Source organism: Sabethes cyaneus, chromosome 2 (assembly GCF_943734655.1).
Source record: "Sabethes cyaneus chromosome 2, idSabCyanKW18_F2, whole genome shotgun sequence".
In the NCBI taxonomy this organism is placed as follows: domain Eukaryota; kingdom Metazoa; phylum Arthropoda; class Insecta; order Diptera; family Culicidae; genus Sabethes; species Sabethes cyaneus.
Window position 1 is genome coordinate 171,637,755 of NC_071354.1, and position 21,087 is coordinate 171,658,841.

Here is a 21,087-nt window from a genome sequence, read left to right on the forward strand (position 1 = left end):
AGTACCTACCTTTCCACTGCAGGTTACAGGTTTCTAAGGAAAAGTAAAAAGAGAAAGTTCACCTGAGAATCACTCGGGATACCGGGCGCCGTTTGAGATGCGGAATTTGAAATATATTGGTTTTCTTAATTTATCTCATGACTAGCTGGTCCGTTTTCGTTGTCTACCACAGCACATAATTGAATGAAAGAATATGCTTTTTCTCAAATATTATCGTGATAAATGGTTTCGCGAGTGTTACCAGCTACTAGTAAAAAATTGTGCCATAATTTCTTTTTACCTAACGCAAGCAACAGTTTCTTTGATGACGGTGATTGTTACTCAATAAGCTAACCTCGTCGCATGGTTCAAAAGTGGAGGGCAATAGTCGCCAATCACGCTGACCTTTTAGGTTTCCCTCGCGAGCTGTAGAAAATTCAATCTTCGACCACAAGCACAACAATGCCGATCGATGCTGAGCTCGAGCTCGGTATCTACCTGCCAATTACTATCATACAAACACCAGCAAAAGTGGTAGCATCAGACAAATAGAAATTCGACAGATCATAGTATTTTCTCAATAGGACTGAAATACCCGAAAACTTTCCTCGCGAACGACCGTCGACCTGACCGATCATCAGCGTCGCGCAACCACGGAATCATGCAATCTAAACATACGCGCTACACACGTTATGATGCCGCAAAATAAACGCATGGGCAGCCGACTTTAAAATCTTGTTGCTGATTTTTAACACGCGCTCACGTGAGTAGTCGAACCGCATAACAGAAATAAACAAAAGTGAAGCAATTATGCTTCGTTTGTGTTTTTCTTTCATTCAAAAAGTACAGAAAAAGAAATAAATCACCGCAGCAGCGCAATTCCGAAAAAGTTTACGATCAAAGGTGATTTTTTCCGGATCTCCGTTGGTCGGAAACAATACTTAACTTTGAGTTTATTTCTCCTACCGTATGATTACACTTGAACAGTTCGAGATCATCAATGCAATGCATTGCAATTTGACCCTTGTTCAATTTAGAAGCGAAACCGTCAAACTGATTTATGAGCGGTAGTTTCCTTTTTGTCTGAAGGAATGTGTTTTATTGGTAAATTGATATTGTTTTCTAAAATATATCTATGTATTTCCAATGTCGCAACTCGTTTTCATTTTTGGTTCATCTAATCATGGCCAAATGGTGACTTGGCTTAACCAAGGGTATCACTGAATTAAGTGATGACTTCTTGTCAATGGCATTCCAATGACGAGGCTCTATCGGAGAGTTTACGATTTTCTTGGACATCAAAGCAAAGCAAACTCTTGGCGCTATATTCTGTCGGTATTTGGCCTTCTATTCCCTTGTTCAAGAGATTTCATAGCCAAGCGTTAGGGTATGGGACAATAACTTTGCATGAACATGAAAAAACAAGGCGATATTGAACAACATACAGGACATACTAACCCCTTGCCGACACCCTCTGCGTGATTCGAAAGGACCCGAGAATGCCCCCGAAACACACATCACTCGCTTCAGGGTAGCTTTGATGAACCGCGTCCGGAAAACCATATTAGTGCATTATCGGTCATAACCGTTCGCGTTCAACTGTATCGTATGCTGCCCTGAAATCCACGAAAACATGACGTTGTACTCTAAACATTCCTGGAGAATTGGTCAGAGAGTAAAAATAGCACGGGCCGTCATAAAGCCTGCCTGATACTGCTATTAGGAATATACGACGTAACAAAATCTGAGAGAGCACCTTGTAGGCGGCATTGACCAGCGTAATACCGCGGTAATTAAAGCAATCTAGCCGAGCGCCCTTTTCGTAGATGGGACAGACTACACCTTCCATCTACACCTCCGGTAGTTTCTCCTCCTCAAAAATTCTTGAAATTATCCAGTGAAGTGCCGTTGGTAGCGGTTCTTGGCCATTTTTGTCTGGTTCTGTCCGAAGTCGATCGTTTCCGGCGGCTCTATTATTCCGCCCCTGACTGATTTTTCCCAGGATTTCTTCGAGATCGGGAACCGGCACGCTGTTGTCGTTTGTAGGCATTCCTAGGTTAACTTCCGTTCCGGCTCCTTCTGTTATATCGCCACGTTTCCTCCTTAGCACCGCGGTTGCCGCCTCATTGACGTCCGAGCGTATCATACTCCATCCGTTTTCGAAAGTCATCTAGCTCCGCAGAGGAAGGCAGAGCTTCATCCAGGATCCAGCTTTCAGCAACTCGCGGGTTGTCTACTTACCGAAGGTTTTACCGAGGAGGGCGGTTTGGTCGCGAGGTACAAACCGTCAATAGTTTTGCGAGCACATATACTGCTGAAAGTTCTTTGGTCAGGTTATCTCCAGATGGCTTTGAGGATATCTTTGCCAGAAAAGAAAGTGCTTCTGATCACCAAGCCTCGGGAAGCCGCAAAGTTATGGGGTCCGATCACCGGTCTATACATTGTTTCCCTGCCGACCTGGGCGCTCATATCCCTGATAACGATTTTGATGTCTCGTGGTAAGCAGCTGTCGTACGTCGCTTCCTGCTCCGCATAGAGCGCTTCCTTCTCATCGTCGGATCTACCTTCGTGTGGACAATGCACGTTTATTATGGAGCACATCCTCTCGTTGATCGCTTTCCAGTCCATTACGCGATCCTGCATTTTGCCCATCACTACGAAGCCGTTCCCAGCTCGTTGGTCGCTTTACCGCTCTGGTAAAATTGGGCTTTATCGCCACAGATCCTCCACACCTTCTCATCTTTGCGATAGATCTTTTGCAGTGCCAATTTCGAACTTTTCGGGTTTTAGCTGATCGAGCACCCTGTCGCTACCCACGAATTTTGACGATCTGCAGTTCCAGTTACATACCAAGTTTCCGTTCCATGTCCTTATTTCTTTGCCTTTGTCATGCCGAATGTTTCGAGTGAATTTTCTTGATAGTTTGTAGTGTGTTGAACTTAGATAGGTAGCCGTACTGGGGCCACGCAACCAAGTCTCGTGATCTCATAGTGCCGAAACAATACTGTGCTTCCTTCTTTGTTGGTATACGACCTTAGTTTTGGCAGGGTTTGGGCTAAGGTTGGCGGGAAGGTTGGCGCTAAGGTTGCTCGTATTCCGGCTAGTACTACGAGGAGGTAGGGGTAGGAGTTGCTGAATGAAAGATTTTGATTCTGCAGTCTTTTCTGCTTATTTTGATACTAATCTTGTACTGATCTGATCACGGGAAGAGGCCGAAAAACGATAGAACGCATAAGCATTCTAGTGCGGCGTGGAACAACATTCACGGAATTAAACGCCGCTCCTGAAACACTACGATTTTCAAACTTTATGTACCTTTTTCTCAGAAACTACAGAACGTATTGGAACAAACTGTTTTTTGTTTTGTTGGAAGTAGCTTGATAAAAACTTTTATAACTTTTGAACTATGTAAACTAAATGCAGCTAGAGAAAATCAAAAAGAAGAAGAAAAAAATAGTTGAAAAAATGAAATTTTGACTTCTGTTTCTTTTTCCTCTGGTAGTGTTTCATTTACAAAGCTCAAAAGTTACAAAAGTCTTTGCCAAGCTTCTACCAACAAACCAAAAAAAATGTTTGTTCCAATACGTTCTGTAGTTTTAGAGAAAAAGGTACCGTGAACGTACCATCTTCTGCGCAGTTAAGACATTTGTATGATTCTTCCGCTATTCTAAGTATTTTAGATATTAATTAACAACGTGGTTAGCAGCAACGTGTAGTGCTACGGTCTATAATATCTGGTAAAAAATATGGGAATTATAAGTCGACCAACAATTGAGTATATTTTTCGTTTTGTAAACTTATCCACCGTGCCTAATTCTGCGCACTTTCTTGCTCATGTTCCTAATTCTGCGCATGTTTGCTCCTAATTCTGCGCAACCAAAAAGTGAAAATAAATACTCCTGCCATGCTGTTTATGTCTTTATACGCTGAAAGCCCACCAAAAAATCCGACATTAGCCATTACCATAATTAAATCCATGATCCGGCCTTCTTGTGCTGTCCGGGTGGCAAAGGAATATTGTTATCATTTTGATTGCTTCATTTTAAATATTTTATTCTCGATAACGTGAAGGGCGAATTGATTCGGGTTTTCTGCATACTGAACATTACACTTTAGACTAATACCAAAAAATGTGTTTTCATATAGAAACCATTGCCCCACTCTCTGACAGCCCCTTGAGGTTGGACATTAAAAAAAATAGAAGACATGGTTTCATGAATTGGCGCTCGTGGGTTCGGACCCCGAGACACAGCACAGGATTCCAATCAATGGAAGTTAAAGACTCTACTTGAATTCTCAAGCCTCCATACCTTCGCCATTTGGGTGAGGTTGCGTATTCTTTCGCGCTTTCTTCGTAGGATCTTTTTTTTTGGGTACATTTTCCACTGCGACTTCTTCGTAGGATACATTACTGCGCAGAATTTGGAACATGAATAAAAAATCTGTGCCTAAATCTGCGCATTATTGCATCGCATTTTTCTAAGGAAAGCAATACATGCAATCACTCTTTTTGTCTAAAACATGGTTAAAAATAATTATTCTTTCCAATTATGCTGGGTAATTTGATTATTGCAAAAAATTTCGATCATAATTTTGTTAATTTTCTAGCAGAACAATCTTAGCGTTGGTGCTAACGACGATGTTTTCTGCCATATAAAATACTTTCAGTTTCACGTTAAATTATTTCGCTCTCAAATATTATGGCCCATTTGTGAATAATGGCGTAATATTCAACAGACATTTATAAAAAAATAACGCAATGATCATAGTTATGTACAATGTTAAAAAATACTTATATAAAGAAAAATGCGCAGAATTAGGAGCTGCGCGGAATTAGGGGCGGTCACGGTACATAAAGTTTAAAAATCGTGGTTTTCAGGAGCGGCGTTTTATTCCGTCGATGTTGTTCCATGCCGCACTGGAATGCTTATGTTTATGATCGTTTTTCGGCCACTTCCCGTGGTCGGATCATTACAAATTTAATATCAAAATAAGCGGAAAAGACTGCAAAATCAAACTCTGAAATAAAAAAATAATAGAATTTTTTAAAGTTTTAGTCGTTCATGTCCCCTTAATTTTTGTTAATGGCATTTAACAAGAATACATTGTTCTAGGTAATTATCGAAATTTTCGAAACACATGTTTTCACAGAAGGCTACTTTACTTGCAATACTCTCGCAAATTTGAGCTTCATTTTTCCATAACTTTACGAACCTACAGAGTAGAACGGGGCAAGTGAAGACGTGAAATCAAAATTTCCTTGAGCCCTAGGTCAAGTACTACAAACATTTGTCGTACTCTTATATGGGTGGGTGGAGACAAGCAGGACCTATACAAGTTTGTAGTAAGCTTGACCTAAGCTAAGGTGAAGTGCTGATTTCATGTCTTCATTTGGCCCATTGTATCCTATAGCTTCGTGAAGCTAAGAAGCTCACATAAGAGATTGTTTTGCAAGCAAACGACGTGGAGATTTGTGGTCTTCTGCGAAAACGTGTGTTTCGAGTGTATCGTTACTTATTTAGAACAATATATTGTAACAAAATGCAACTTACAAAAGCTAAGTATGGAACACTCATTTTGACGGAACTTTTTTCACCAGATATCGATAGTTTAGTTTTAAGGAAAAACAGCGACTGATATTTGGCTCGTACCTTGATCGCATCGCTGATGCATTTAATTACATCCGATTAAACTATAATGTTGTAGACATTTTCCACTGTTTTTTGTCCCACAATGCGAAAATCATTTTCTGCTGAAAATCAGTTAGGTACGTAATGCGTCAGATCGTAATTCTAGAATAGCATGTTAGATATGCTTTCCGTATACATGCATGAGAAGTGAGTGCATAATTTATTTTTGTGCTCGAGACACTTATCTTCTGCTGTGCCTATATAGAATCACCACACGCTAGAATACACGTGTGTGTTCCAATTTGGAAATTCTTCAAAGCGTGAAGGTCTGTTGTTACCTGTCAGTAGTGGATTTTTCTATAGACGCTATATTTTTTTATAGACGCTAACTTGAATAGCTTGCTTAAAGGCACGCTTGATGTAATCTGACCGTGAGCAGAGCGAACTGCTTTCTGTTGTTTTAACCCCTTTTTAATCTCGATATTAAGTACGCAATATCGTCGGTGATGGTCTGTTGCGGTCTATGAGATTGTCGTTATGCCCACCTGAGTTGGAGATTTGTCAGATAGTCATTTTTTAAAATTTGGTTGATTGCTTCGTAGATTGTCTATTATGCAAAAGTATTTAAATCAATTTCGAATAGTGTGGGGTTTATTGGTCTTATCTACAGTATTTTAATATTTTTTCTTTCTTTTTTTCCAGGTTCAATTAGGACACGTTGTGCTAACAAACAAAGTAAGTTTTTATTATATAGGTAACTTTAGACGTTAGTTACACGATTTATTTTTAGTTGTACATTTTCAAAACAATATTTTTGAACTGAATACTTTTACATTTCATATATAAGTTAGGTTTCTGACTTGACTCAATGTAATATTGTCATCGATAATGATCGACATAATCTGCATGCATTCGGTGTCCGCGCATAGATCAGTTGTTTCCTCCGGAATGTACTTAACGCTGATTATCTCTTACATTTCTCTCCTCACGTGTTGTGCCGTTCAAAAGCACACAATCGGCGCACCATCACAGCCGTTGCGGGAGCCATCGCTAAAGGTTACTGTTAATCGAAATTCGTTGGTATTTCCTACAAGTAACCCCACAATGGCCCTCCAGCGGCCGTGCTGCAGGTCTATTGATTTGAACAATTAGCATTCGTGGCTGTGCCAGCTGAAATCATGACTTTCACGTTTCTTCCTGAGAGACGTGCCCGAATGGGGTGGTAGATACGAGCTTCGCCGTGCGGTGCGGCAAGTTATAACAACAGGGAAGATGCCTTCGAGGTTTGAGTTTTAAATTACAACTCACGTTACAATTACACCACACTCTAGTTATGGCGGCTACTGCTGTCGATCGACAGGGGAGATACTTTCTAAAATTGGCCACCACCAGTTTTGTGAAAGGGTTACCAACCTTGGACCCCGTTGCTGCGACCAGTCGAGTCTAGTCCGTCCGAGCGAGGTTGACGAATGCAGAGACCTGTGTCTAATCGGACACGCTAACACACCAGCAACCCTGGCGGGTAGGAAAATAGGATTTCGCTTAGCTAATGATGAGGAACTAATTGGTAGTGCAGAAAACCTTGAATAAAGTGTAACTGGGTTTGGCATACTTTTTCCTAGATAGGAAACAGAGATGTGTAATTTTTTTATTACTTTTTTCACAGTTAGCAAATTACGATTTAATAATTAACGTAAATTCAAGCATGGAATCAATTCATATTTGTTCGTTTTATGTCTAAATTTACAGCTCATTATCCTCGTTAAATTACCGCTGGCAAATAAAATAATATGCTGTTTTTATGCCACTATATTAGAGTTATATTTATGAATTGAACTATTGCTTCCATCGTCTAGTATGTGAATATTCATGTTTTTTTAATGCATCATTAGTCAAAGCCCATGTCTTGTGCCTTATGGCTACACTCGCTAAACAAGCAGTGTTAACATTTTGCATATATTTGGCCAAAATTTACATTAGTTTGCGATTGGGGTTGACTGCAGTATAACATGAATAGTAAGCTAGATTGATATGTCAAGTCTGAAACATGCAATCTGTATTGTATTAAATTTCATTAATCAGCCCAGATTTTGAAACAGAATTTGTTGTTTGTTATTTATTTACAATAGTTCATTCGGCACGGTATTGTCTTGATGAAGACTAATGTACACTAATGTAGCTGAACCAGAATCAGCTGAACCAGCTGAATACCAGAATCGAACAGCCCGTAAATGGTGTTAAACTGAGCTGCCACGTACTTTACAGGACTAAACTGTAGTTGATTCTCCAAGCGTCAAGATTAAACAAGTTTCTAGTTTGAAGAGCCCGTTCCGGAGCATTTAGATTCAGTTATTCTAGGACAAATGGACATTTAGATTGCCCGATCAAGAGCTTAGCAACGAACGCAACTTGAGCTGTCATATATCTTTTTCTGAAGGTTTCGAGTCTCAGCAATTTGCACCGTGTATCATATGGAGGTAAGTCCAACGGGTTGCTCCAGGGTAGTATCCGAAGTGCATAACGAACGAACTTTTTTGTACCGCTTCGATCCTCGCAGTCTTGCTTGCTTGAAACGGAAACCAGACTATTGAGCAAGACTCAAGTAATGAGCGTACCAAAGCGCAGTATAGCAAACGAAGACAAAACGCATCCCGGAACTCATTACCAATTTTGAAAATGATCAGGTAGATCTCTTCAAAGTACAAACGAAAGCACCGTTAAGATTCACTCCTAGATCACGAATATGAATTGCGTAATTGAAAGTAATCGGGTTCACATGGGTATTTATATTTTTTGTAAGAACCATAAGTGTTGTGACTCGTATTCGCGTTATTTAGTGTTCTTACGTTGCGCATAAAATCAATATATATTTTAATGGGGATCAGTTTGGGGTGAAACAAGCTAACATCGCACTTAGAGATATTGATTGTCAACAAGTTATTCGTAGACATTAAATATGCCAATCAGCATCTCAAACAGTCTAGTGCTGTTTTTATGGACAGGTATATCTTAACATTATCCGCGTAAAACAGACAACATTCAGCTGGTAACAATGTAAATAGCTTGTTGAGGAGTAGTGGGAAAAGCAAAGGGCCCAAGTTGCTTCCTTGAGCAACCACTGACAGATTACAAAACAGTTCCGATTCTTTCCGACTGATTTTGACACATAAATTGCGGCCAGTAAGGTATGATTTCTCCATCTGATAAAAGCGGCACTAATTCTAAGATCCCCATCCGACTCAACAATATCCCGGTAACCAATAAGCATAAACAAGTTACTGACAAAAAGATTTTAAATAGAATTGTGGATGCTAATTTACAACAGTTATGCAGTCAAAAGGCTGATAAACAGCAACCTTCAGTATAAAGCGCCAGGGATGCTAATAAACGATTGATTTACTGCTTATACTAATCCCTATTGGTTACCTGGGTATTGAATGATCAAAACGATTGAAGGCAACTTTTTAGTCTATATATATCACGTCTACCTGCGCGTTCTTTTCCATATTGTTTAAACAGAGTGAATCAAACTGCGTTAGATTAGTAGCATCTGATCCTCTAAAGAAAATCCGTGTTGATCATGGATGGATAAGTATTGCGAACTGCACATAAAATGAGCGTCGTGGACTATAATTTCCAATACCTTCTAGCAGGTACAAAGTGATCTAATATCACGGTCTTATTTTTTGTCACGGGATACATGATAGATTTTTTGATAGCTAGGGTGATTTATCTATTTTGGACAAGCGTTACGCCGAATCTATTTTGGACAGTTTCTATTTGATTTTGCCATAAAAGTTCAAAATAGAGTAGAAAATATATAAATCACCCTATGTTAAACTGTCACTTTGAAAATGGATATCAGAACTTGTATTTTCGTAGAGCAAAAATCAGAAAAGCAAAATGGCAGCGAAAATTCGCAGAGCATTCAAGACCAAGTGTTACTTCTTAATACTAGCAGCATAAAGCCGGGGGACTCTTGCCGTATCAAGAATTCCTCATTCCTCTACATTGTACACGGTCCTGAGCTACTCGTCGCCATTTCATTACGCGTCTCGATACACGCAAGTCGGCTTCAACTAGGTCGAGCCATCTAGCACGATGGGCCCTTCTATTTCTGGTGCCGGTGAGATTCTTGAAGAGAACGGATTTCACTGCACAGTCATCCTATGCCGTGACCGGCCCACCGTATTCTCCCAACTTTCGCCAGGTGAACGATGGGAATCTCTCCAAGTAGTGCCTTAGCTCTTGGTTCATACGCATACGATACTAACCGCTTTCCATTTGTACTGCGCCAAAAATAGTCCACAACAGCCCAGCCCCTTGCTGCATCCCTCTACATTCGCTCCAGGATTCGAAAGCTTTGATCAACTGCATTAGTATGTCCGGAAAACCGTTTTCGTGCATTATCTGCCATAGCTGTACGTCGTGCTCGACTATATCGTATGCTGCCTTGCAGTCCAAGAATACATGATGCGTAGGTACGTTGCACTCCCTACATTTCTGGAAAAATTTTCGGAAAGTGAAAATTTGATTCGTAGTATCACGGACCCCCATAAAGTCCGCCTGTTACTATCCTACGAGTTCTCTTGCTATTGGGGATAGATGACGTATAAAAATCTGGCAAAGCTCCTAGTAGTCGATGCTGGTCAGCGCGATGCCTCGGTAATCACAGCAATAGTGCCGATCGCCCATTTTGTAGATGAGACAAACTACACCTTTCATCCACTGCTCTGCTAGTTTCTCCTTCTCCTAAATCACTCACCGCACACCGATTTCTTGCCCGATTCTCTTCGGGGGCCAGCACGCTGTTAACATCGAAGAACTGCATGCACCTGTCGACAACCAGCTTTCCCTTCTCGGCCCTACACATAGCAGACTTCGGTGTGTACCCTTAGGCGATTGGTTTACCTTTTCATAGAACTTGGATGTCTTGTTAGCCCGGAGTAGTTGCTCTAGCACTCCACAATCTCTGTCCTCCTTCTGGGTCTTTTTCCTTCGTGGTTAACTCATTCCGCGTTCGTCAATATTTTACCAAATTCTCCCTCGTGGCATTGCACAGTGATCTAAAACCAAAAAAAAGTGCGCATTCGAGTTTTGAGTGATAAAACTTGGTTTTAGGTTTATGGAATCTTTGGAGAAGTTTCTTGAAATTAAACATTTTATCATTTGGTGTAATTCAAATTTGGTTAATCTCCCTAAAAGTGAAATAAAAACATTATTTTTCTTCAGTTTGAATAATATAGTATATTGATATGTTCTGCAAAGTTTTAGAGCATATTATTAAAAGAAATTTTGCTGAAAAAGGAAAAATTTTATCTCTTCAGCGAAGATAGAAAACATAGAGCGCGAGTTTCGCATGAAGTTGCCGGGTATGAGACCACAGCTGACTACGTAATCCGTAGAAGGCCTTGTTGGCAGCTGCTATCCACTTTTTTACTTCACGACTGACATCGTTGTGACATGTCACAAACGTGCTAAGGTAAACAAATTCGTAGACCACTTCGAAGTATCACCATCGCAGTTCTAGCATCCGACGTGCTACCACACTTTCTATCTGTTACCATACACTTCGTCTTGGCAGTGATACGTATCCGTATACATCGCTTCTACAGCTCTACAGTTAACACCGATGATATCGATGCCATCCGCGAACCCTACGGGTATGTGAGATTTCGTGATGATGGTACCGCTTCTCTGCACGTCTGCCCTTCGAATAGCACCTTCCAATACAACGTTGAATAGCAAATTCGATAGCCCGCCGTCCGATGTCTCGCTCGCAATTCTGACGATTGATTTTGAACCATCACGGGTAGCAGGTATCATCTTAGTCAGTTTTATTGGATAACCATGTTCAAGCATAATCCTCCACAGCTCATTTCGTTTAACTGAATTTTACGCCGCCTTGAAGTCTGTAAAGAAATTATGTGTCTGCACGATAAATTCTCGGAATTTTTCGAGGATTTGTCGCAAGGAGAACATTTGGTCCACTATTGAGCATTCATATCGAAAAATGCATTGCTATTCGCCAACAAAGGTTTCTTGCAGCGGCCCCAGTATATGAAACAGGATGCCCCGATAATTGATGCATTTGAGTCGGTGGCCCTTTCTGTAAAGACATTCACTATTGCTGTCAAAATTAAACTAAATGAATGAATTTTAAATACCTCCAAGTAGAATCCTCATGTCGTTTCGACTAGCAATTAGTGTCTTAGCGATAATCCAAAAAAACTGATGGCAGGAACGATTTTAGTATCTTTTTATTGAGATCATGTTCATGCTGGTATTTTTGGAATGGGGATTACTTTTATAGAAGTCAAAAAGTGGTGCCGAGTAATAATGTAAAAGTCAGCGGTAAAAAATTTAATGAACATTACTCTATGACCTCTGTGAGCCATTGTTGAACGACATTCGGCATTTTTGGTATTGGCAAACTTCTATTAAAGTTAATTGAAGAGAGTATAATGCTTATTCAGTAACTAACCGTTACTTACGGACGTAATATTAGTATCTCAGTCATTATGCTTAGTAAAAACTGCCAGTGTTTAAGGTGAAATTAGACGTCATCGATTCTGCCAATTTCAAAAGCAGTTTTTTTGTTTGAAACAAAAATTCTGTTCATGAAAATATATTCGCTGTGTTCAGATTGGCAAGAAGAATGCAGTATTTACATTTTTTTAATCAGAACCCCGCGTTTGGGCCCAAAATCTGGTTCCGAAATTGGACTCTCCGACGAAAAGTTAATGACTGCTAGTTTCCCGTTAATGGTGATTCATTTCTTATTGCTAAGCAATCTGAAAATTATGAAAGAATAATCTTTTTCATTTGATTTGAAAATGAATATTAAAACTTCTGTGTACCTGCTAGAGTAGTTGAACTGGAATGAAATGTGTTTACCTAGTCAACCATACAATCAAAACACATTTTCATATTCAGGAACTTATCTTAAATATCAAAATGGTGTTTGTGCCAATTTCTGGCTTGGAGATTAATCGAGAAACGAGTAACCGCTAGAGTAATTAGGAAAGCTATCACTCTTCAAGTTTTACCTTCTTGTATTAGACATACTTTGCGGAGTTAATACCACAATGTGATTAATTTAAGCAGTCTCTTCCGGCCTCGAGCATTAAGAATGACTAAATAATCAGACATTCATAAAACTGTTGAACAACAGGCAATTAGGTACCTACATCAGATTTATCCTGGTTATATAAAAGTGAAATCATTCTAATTTAAACTTCCTACTGCCATAAACCTAGAACACTTCACAGAAAAGCGTGATAATGGTGCTAAAACATGTGTTATAATTACATATCACCAATAAGGAGGCACTTCAACAGTATACTATTACGCTCATTAAATTGCAATTACAATCATTACCAAAGAAATAAACGATTATTCGTGGCAGTGTTAGCGAAATCAATTTTAATTATTGTGCATGGGTTAGAAGCTGCAGACTGGTGTTATTAAAAATTTATTATTTAAAGTAGAAAGTCGTTATATTTCTAGATGATATTCAACTAAAACTCCGAATAAAAATATAATACGATCTTAGTTCAAATAGCGTTGTCTAGCTAAGATAAATTATAACAAAAACCTAAAATGAGCTATCTCCAAATCATCACAATAGTCTTATTACCGGTACGATGGAAACCCTTGACCGAAAGAAGCAGGTTAAAGTGCCATTTAATTGCTACTTTTTGTGCAACATTTAGCCTCAGTTTTGCTTACCTTTACCATACAAACGTGAACAATGAGCAACGACTTGGCGGCATGATAAAAGCGGTCGATCGAGCGGTCATAAGCGGTTACGGCGTTTGTTCGGAATGGGTCATACAAAAAGCAACTGTCTTACGTTTTTGTGCTCGGGAGAAACTCCGTTAGGTATTATGACATTTCACATTTCTCTTTTTACTGTGGAAACTAAGTTTACATGCTTGCCTACTGTAATCGTGGTAAATAAATTACCTACATAGAATATTTTAAGTTTTATACTTATCGTTTCGCAGAATAAATTTTGAACTACCTACTTAGTATGTTTAATGTAACTATGTAGGTGGTAATAAAAACACTCAACGAGCACAAGCGCATTACAAAAACCAATATGCCAATATTCGAGTCGCAACTGCGATCATATTTTCTAATCTTACGAGCCGTTTCTCTTCCATTACGTTAAAAATTCAGCTAACAGTTACTGTAGTATCCGACAATCATACCAAATCATGTACATACCACTTAAAACTGATCTTCACGCGTTCGGTTCAAGTGGTTTCAGCTTGGTTGGCGGGTGAATGAACGGATAAATGAAAGAGAAGATACGCACCGAGACTTGAATTACAATAGTTCGATATCAATTGCATGCGCAATTTTCCCTGGCTTCATACATACACACATACATATTTACTTCATTTGTCAATTACGGCTGGACGTGATCTCACGCGACGTCTCGGTTGACCCTCGTGCGTACGTTGTTGTTAAGTTTTTTTTCTCTTCCAATTAGACGCTCTATCGGATGAAAGCAATTGACTGACTTGTATGTAAGATTTACTTTAGGAAGACTTCTGTCAGTTAAATGGATCTTGACTAGAATCACCAATTAACTACTTAGGTTAAAAGTATATCTGCTCTGTAGATTCACGTTGTTACCTTTTACCAGAGTATGCCAATTTATATTGGCCCTAGTCAAATAACGAATTCGAGATCTTATTTGTTCACTACGATTATCGTGAATAAACAGAATGTAGATTAATTGGTTCAATTAATTGTGTGATAATTGTTGTAACCCACGGACATACCTACCTTGGAGTTTTGATGATCTTTACCTACTTTAATTATAAATTATAAGAATGAAATCCACCTCATTGAATACACACTTCGAAAATATCTTGTAATTTTACATCTTCTGACATGCACATAAATGGAACGTTGCATAACATATCAAATTACGCGTTATTGCACTTAAAGGTTTGTTTATTACGTTTGATCTATTCACGTATTCTTGGAGCCGTGTCCAAGAGCTACCCAACTTCTATTAAAAACGTGGAAATAGTTTGAGTCGCAGCTCAAAATTTCAAGTAGTTACGCTTCGTCATACTTAAGCTTCTCTTCGTCATACTTAAAACTGGTATAAAAACCAAAAGGACTTATATTTTTTGAACAAATATTTAAAAAAAAGTAATTTTCTAACATTATCTTTTCCTCCATAGCGAAGAGACAATACATAAATATCAAACTAGGTTGGTTTGACTGTAATTCGCATCGTAATTGGTTATAATGGTTATAATGCTGTTTGCTTGTCGATATGTCTGGAAAGTAGACGAAGACCCGCCGTAGACGAACCCATCCAGCACCCTATTGATTTAAACTAAAGAATATTAATTTAAAGTAAAAAATGAGTATGCTTCTATAACCCAAAATTCCTGGCCACTACACAAAAGAGGAAAAGGAACATACAGAAAAGAGAAACCGCACACGGGTGGATACCAAGCCTATCCGGAAGTTGGCATCGTGACTCAATTTGCGTATGTGAGTAGTCTATCATCGGAACATATTGATATGGATCCGGAACAATATGTTGCCGAGTCGAATGTAGTAATTGCGGTGGGTCATTGAAAACGGTCTGAGGACTGTAAAGATGGTCTGGTTGAAACCCTCCGGATCGATTGTCGTTCTCAAGCTCACTTAACCACTTGGAATATCCCATGATGTCTTCAGCAGAGTCCTCCCGGTTTACATAACACATCTCCTGATAGTAGTGTTGGCAGCATTCCTGCATAATGGGTGACAAGCTACGGCTTAGCGCGACGTTAGGCTGTTTACGATCTGTCCTTGACCTCCGGACGTCTTCCACAGTTGCTGCATTTTGTCCATGCTTTGTATCCGGCGTGGTTGATTTGATCTTAACGAATCGCTCACGAACTTGGCGTTTCCATACACGACCTACCCTAGAAGCAGCTGGCTTCTTGTAGTGGTATTGTTTAGGAATATACATACTGAATTTGATAGCGTAAAAGATGATCTTTCCTGTTAAGCTGTTAGTTACTGTTTGTAAAGTACTGCTGCTGCTTACTGCGTTTCCTCTTTTATACTCTAGTAATGTGTAGGCAATACCTGAGTAACCTCTTACCTCCAGGCTCCTTTTTACCTAAACTGGGAGATTCGTGGATCAAGCTATAATGGGAGCCTATCATAACATGCGATGCTGCTACGTGAATTGTCTACCTCTTGTCCTGTACCTGTCTCTTGTTTCTACCTGTGGAGCATATAAGCTCCTTTTTACCTAAGCTGGGAGATCCGCCGATCAAGCTATAATGGGAGCCCATCATAACTGGATCTGAACCTAACCTTTCCCCTCGGCTCTCATCATTCACGTCCTAAGACAAAGCCTGTTGAACAAGGTTTCTCCAGTTAACTCGGTTGTGGGCTACCGCTCTCCAATTCCTCGGACACCGAGTACTCTCGACTTGTTCCTAGCGGACTTGAGGCCAACATCATCTTTGTAGGGTAGATGTCCGGCATTCTGGCAACATGTCATCCCCATCTTATCCGTCTAGCTTTAGCCACCTTTTGGATACTAGGTTCGTCATAGAGCGCGTCCATGTTTCATCTTCCGCCTCTAAGGACTGTTTCGAAAAGTAATTAGCCACTTTTAAAATGATTTTACTCAAAAATGGGTGAAGTAATTTTTATATGCGTGCAAGCAAAAGTTTGTTCAAATATCTAAAAAGAGTTGTGCAATCGATTTGTTTCGATTATCTTTTTACTTTTCGCTATACCTAGGACTGATCTTGAAATCAGAAAAAAAAATCTGCACACTTGGTGCACTGAAAACGGTGTTTTGTATCAACTAAATCGCAAAACGGTTTAAAGTGCACCACGCAAGCGTAAAAATATCATCGATAAATAAAGAAGAGTTATCCTTGAAGGGATATTCCAGAAAAAAACCTGGTTCCAGTTAGCCCCCGGTAGATTCTGAAGTAATAACTCATGTTAAACGACACCGATTGGTAACAACGTCTTATTTGGCTAAAATACTTAAAAGAAGCATTGCGATAATTCAGTGAGTCAAGGTCAGGAACTCCGTAAAGACATACAAGAATCATAAGGTATCTAAAAATCCGGAGGGTAACAATCTCGAGCCTAAATAAGGGCACGGATAAACGGATAATAGACAACGGCAACAAGTGCATCTATATGGACGACAAAACTTACGTCAGACAGGATTCAAAAGCGCTTCCAGGACCGAAATTTTACACGAAATCGGCGGACGAGGTGGTGGACGATACCGACAGTACGATTACGCTGGAAAAGTTTGGACAGAAGGTTTTAGTATGGCATGCTCTTTGTACTTGTGGTCTGCGAGACGTATTTTCTTCACAAAGTGTGGAATAAATGCTCAAATTTACAATTTACAATTTACTCTACAAACAGTATCAGTCTCCCCCTCTCTTTTGGCCGAATGTGGCATCTGTACATTGCGCTAAGCCTGTACTACAGTGCCTTTCAGACAATAATATCCAATTCGTCGAGAAAAACATCAATTCCCCAAATGGTCCAGGGCTCTGACCAATTGAACGTTACTGGTCGATTATAAAGAGGATCTTCAGGAGGGAAGGAACAGTTTCCCAAAGCATGGAGGAATGCAAGAAAAATTGAACAGCAGCATCCAGGAAATGCACAAAAGCTAGTGTGCAGAATTTGCTGGGAGGAGTTTTAGCAAAAGTGCGCTCATTCTTTAGAACCTAATATTTTGACTAATGTAAGCCATGTTATTGTTTCAAGTTGTACTAATCTTCAATAAACCGAAAACAAAAATTGAAATAATAATCGTATTTCATTTTTATTCAGGAATAGATGTTGCTAAAGACTTTTCGATACAATCCTTATACTCCGTTCTGCTGTACGCCGCCGAACACTGTTTTAGTAGTTGTCTTCCGCCAACTTCGAGCACTCGTAGGTCCTCCTCGAGGAACGTCCATGTTTCATGCCCGTAGATAACAACCGGTCTAATAAGCTTGTATAGGGGTTGTTATCGATGTAATATTCAGTGTTTAATTTTTGGGGAAGCATCCTCATACCATCACCCTGGGAACGTTCTGGAACCCTCGAACAGCCAGTTTGTCCCAAGGTATATCAGAAAGACGTGCTGCATATATCATTTAGTTGTTTGTGGTTATCCTGTAGCAGGAACGCAGTATTAAAACGCGTTTTTGCCAAAATTTTTACTATATAGCAGGAGATGCTTCATAAGCTAAAACGAAAAAAATAATTAAAATAACTTATTAGGCTTACCTATTAGCTAGGCCGTGTGGCTCCGCCGTCTGCCCAAAACCGCGGTTTTGAGAGCAGGCATCCGGGAACCACCCAGCATCGGACCTCCTAGCTTGGCTACTCAATAGAGCATTACCAGGTATGGCCACGTGGAGGCACTAGGTAGGGGCTTGGGATGGCTAGAGCTATATTGGACGCTCCTCATTTGCCTTCCCAATTTCATACCCATATTTTTTCAAACCAAATATATTTAAAAAATCAAATTCTTAGGTCGACCATTTTGTCGACCATTTTGTCGATCATCTATGCTTTTTTCTTCCAAAACTAAAAACAGCAAGAATTCACAAAATATTTTTTTTCACAATTTTCTTAAATTGTTGTTTTTGAAAGATGATAACTCTTGAACGCATGGACATAATGTTGTAGTTTTGGTACATGTCAAGAGTTCTGTTCTAAACCTACTTTTCATATTATGCATTCAAAATAAATACCATATGTAGTTCCGTGGTTTTGAAAGTGAAGGCCGCCAGCAAACGGCCTTACCCATTAGAGGGATATGAAGTGCGCGGCCGTTATTTACTTTATTATACAAATCTGAACTGTATTGTGAAATTTACCTCCCAAATAAATATAGCGAAGTTGTTCTAGGAATTGGTATAAACACCCGGGAAACCCCTTTTTCGTTTATCAATGATATTAAATCCCGGGTAATTTCCGAGCTGACGCTTCCAACTAATAAAATAGATGCTGCTTATCAACTAACTAAATTAGTCATCAACAAACAACGATCTCATTGTTTTAATTCAAGTTATTTGATAGCATTACGAAGGTAATCTCTTTGCACTCGAATAGTAACCGTATAAAAGAATCCATCACAATAATTATTTTTATTCATCGAAACGATCTCGAACCAAGAGGACGCGTTTTTTTATCGTCGTAACTGTGAAAGTGTAACAAAATTTTCAGTACCAATATTAATATCACGTAGCATACTGTAAGTACGACTTTCTAAACATCTATCTATACCTATAAAGAAGGATTTCTGTCTGTCTGTCCGTATGTTCCTTATAGAATCGAAAACTACTGAACCAATCGGCATGAAAATATGCATGTAGAGGTTTTTTGGGGTCAGGAAAGGTTTTAGTGGTGGTTAGAAACCCCTCCCCCCACTAAGAGGGGGGGGCTCCCATACAAATGAAACACAAATTTCTGCATAACTCGACAACTAATCAAGCAAATAGAACAAAATTTGGCATGTGGGTGTTTTCGGTGACAAGAATTTATTCTATGGTAAATTGAGACCCCTCCCCTCTTTATAAGGGGAATTATAACTCCTCTCCTCTTTAAAAGTGGGGGCTTCCATACAAATTTCCTCATAACTCGAGAACTAATCAAGCAAATGGAACCAAATTTGGCATGTGAAGGTTTTCGAGGGCAAGAATATTTTCTATAGTAAATTAGGACCCCTCCCCACTTTAAGAGGGGGGCTCCTGTACCATAGAAACACAATTTTCCTCATAACTCGAGAAGTGATTAAGCAAATGGAACTAAATTTGGCATGTGGGTGTTTTTGGCGACAAAAATTTTTTCTATGATGAATTGGGACCCCTACCCGTTTTAGGAGGGGGGGATCCTATACACATGAAATACAAATTTCCTCATAACTGAAGAACTAATCAAGCAAATGGAACAAAATTTGGCATGTGAAAGTTTTCGAGGGCAAGAATATTTTCTATAGTAAATAAGGACCCCTCCCCACTTTAAGAGGGGGGGCTCCTATACAAACGAAATACAAATTTCCTCATAACTCGAGAACTAATCAAGCAAATGGAACAAAATTTGGCATGTGAAAGTTTTCTAGGGCAAGAATATTTTCTATGGTGAATTAGGACCCCTGCCAACTTTGAGAGGAGGGGCTCCTATACAAACGAAATACAAATTTCCTCAAAACTCGAGAACTAATCAAGCAAATGGAACCAAATTTGGCACGTGGGTGTTTTTGGAGACAAAATTTTTTTCTATGATGAATTGGGACCCCTCCCCACTTTAGGAAGGGGGGCTCCTATACAAATGAAATGCAAATTTCCTCATAACTCGAGAATTAATCAAGCAAATGGAACCAAATTTGGCATGTGAAAGTTTTCTAGGGCAAGAATATTTTCTATGGTGAATTAGGACCCCTGCCAACTTTGAGAGGAGGGGCTCCTATACAAACGAAATACAAATTTCCTCAAAACTCGAGAACTAATCAAGCAAATGGAACCAAATTTGGCACGTGGGTGTTTTTGGAGACAAAAATTTTTTCTATGATGAATTGGGACCCCTACCCACTTTATGAGGGGGGGCTCCTATACAAATGAAATTCAAATTTCCTCATAACTCGAGAACTAATCAAGCAAATAGTACCAAATTTGGCATGTGGAGGTTTCTGGAGGCAAAAATATTTTCTATTGTGAATTAGGACCCCTCCCAACTTTAAGAGGGGGTGCTTCTACACAAATGAAATACAAATTTCCTCATAATTCGAGAACTAATCAAGCAAATGGAACCATATTTGGCTTGTGGGTGTTTTTGGAGGCAACCATTTCTTTGATGAATTAGGACCCCTTACCTTTTTAAGAGGGGGGCAAATTTGGCATGTGGGAGTTTTAGATGGCAGAAATTTTTTCTATGGTGAATTACGACCCCTTCCCCTTTTAAGAGGGGAGCTCCCATACAAATGAAATTCAAATTTCCTTATAACTTGAGAACTAATCAAGCAAATGGAACCAAATTTGGCATGTGGGAGATTTTGGAGTCTTGAATTTATTTTACGTTTGTTTGAGACCTCTCACCCCTGTGGTAGGGGGATATGGACTCTCATACAAATAAAACAGAAATTTTTGCGAAACTCAAAAACTAATCGAACTCGAGAAATTCGAGACTCTTCCATAAAACATTAGTCAATACAAGACCACAAAAACTATCTATAGTAACACTAGATCATTCAGGACGAGACGGTCGCGAGTGTTGCCGGTGACCCGCCGTTGGAAGCGCCGCCCACTGGGGGGCTTGCAAAACTCGAGATTGTGACAAAGATCATCCGAGATTCATGATTTATGTACAACACAGGTTAATTTGTGGCAATACGAAGTTTGTCGGGTCAGCTAGTATATATATAAATGAAATGCTGTTCGTGTGTCCGGTATAGACTCGCAAACCACTCGAC

At 39.5% G+C, this 21,087-nt stretch overlaps 1 protein-coding gene across 5 annotated transcripts in view; it reads left to right on the plus strand.

Annotated features, from left to right (window-relative positions):
• The window catches only part of LOC128738615 (tetraspanin-18), a 94,483-nt gene that overhangs the window by 43,036 nt on the left and 30,360 nt on the right, over positions 1 to 21,087 (plus strand). For all 5 annotated transcript variants that reach the window (XM_053833894.1, XM_053833892.1, XM_053833893.1 and 2 more), the window contains exon 3: positions 6,312 to 6,344. The gene's annotated coding sequence lies outside the window, so the exon portion shown is untranslated. The remainder of the gene's footprint in view (positions 1 to 6,311; positions 6,345 to 21,087) is intronic.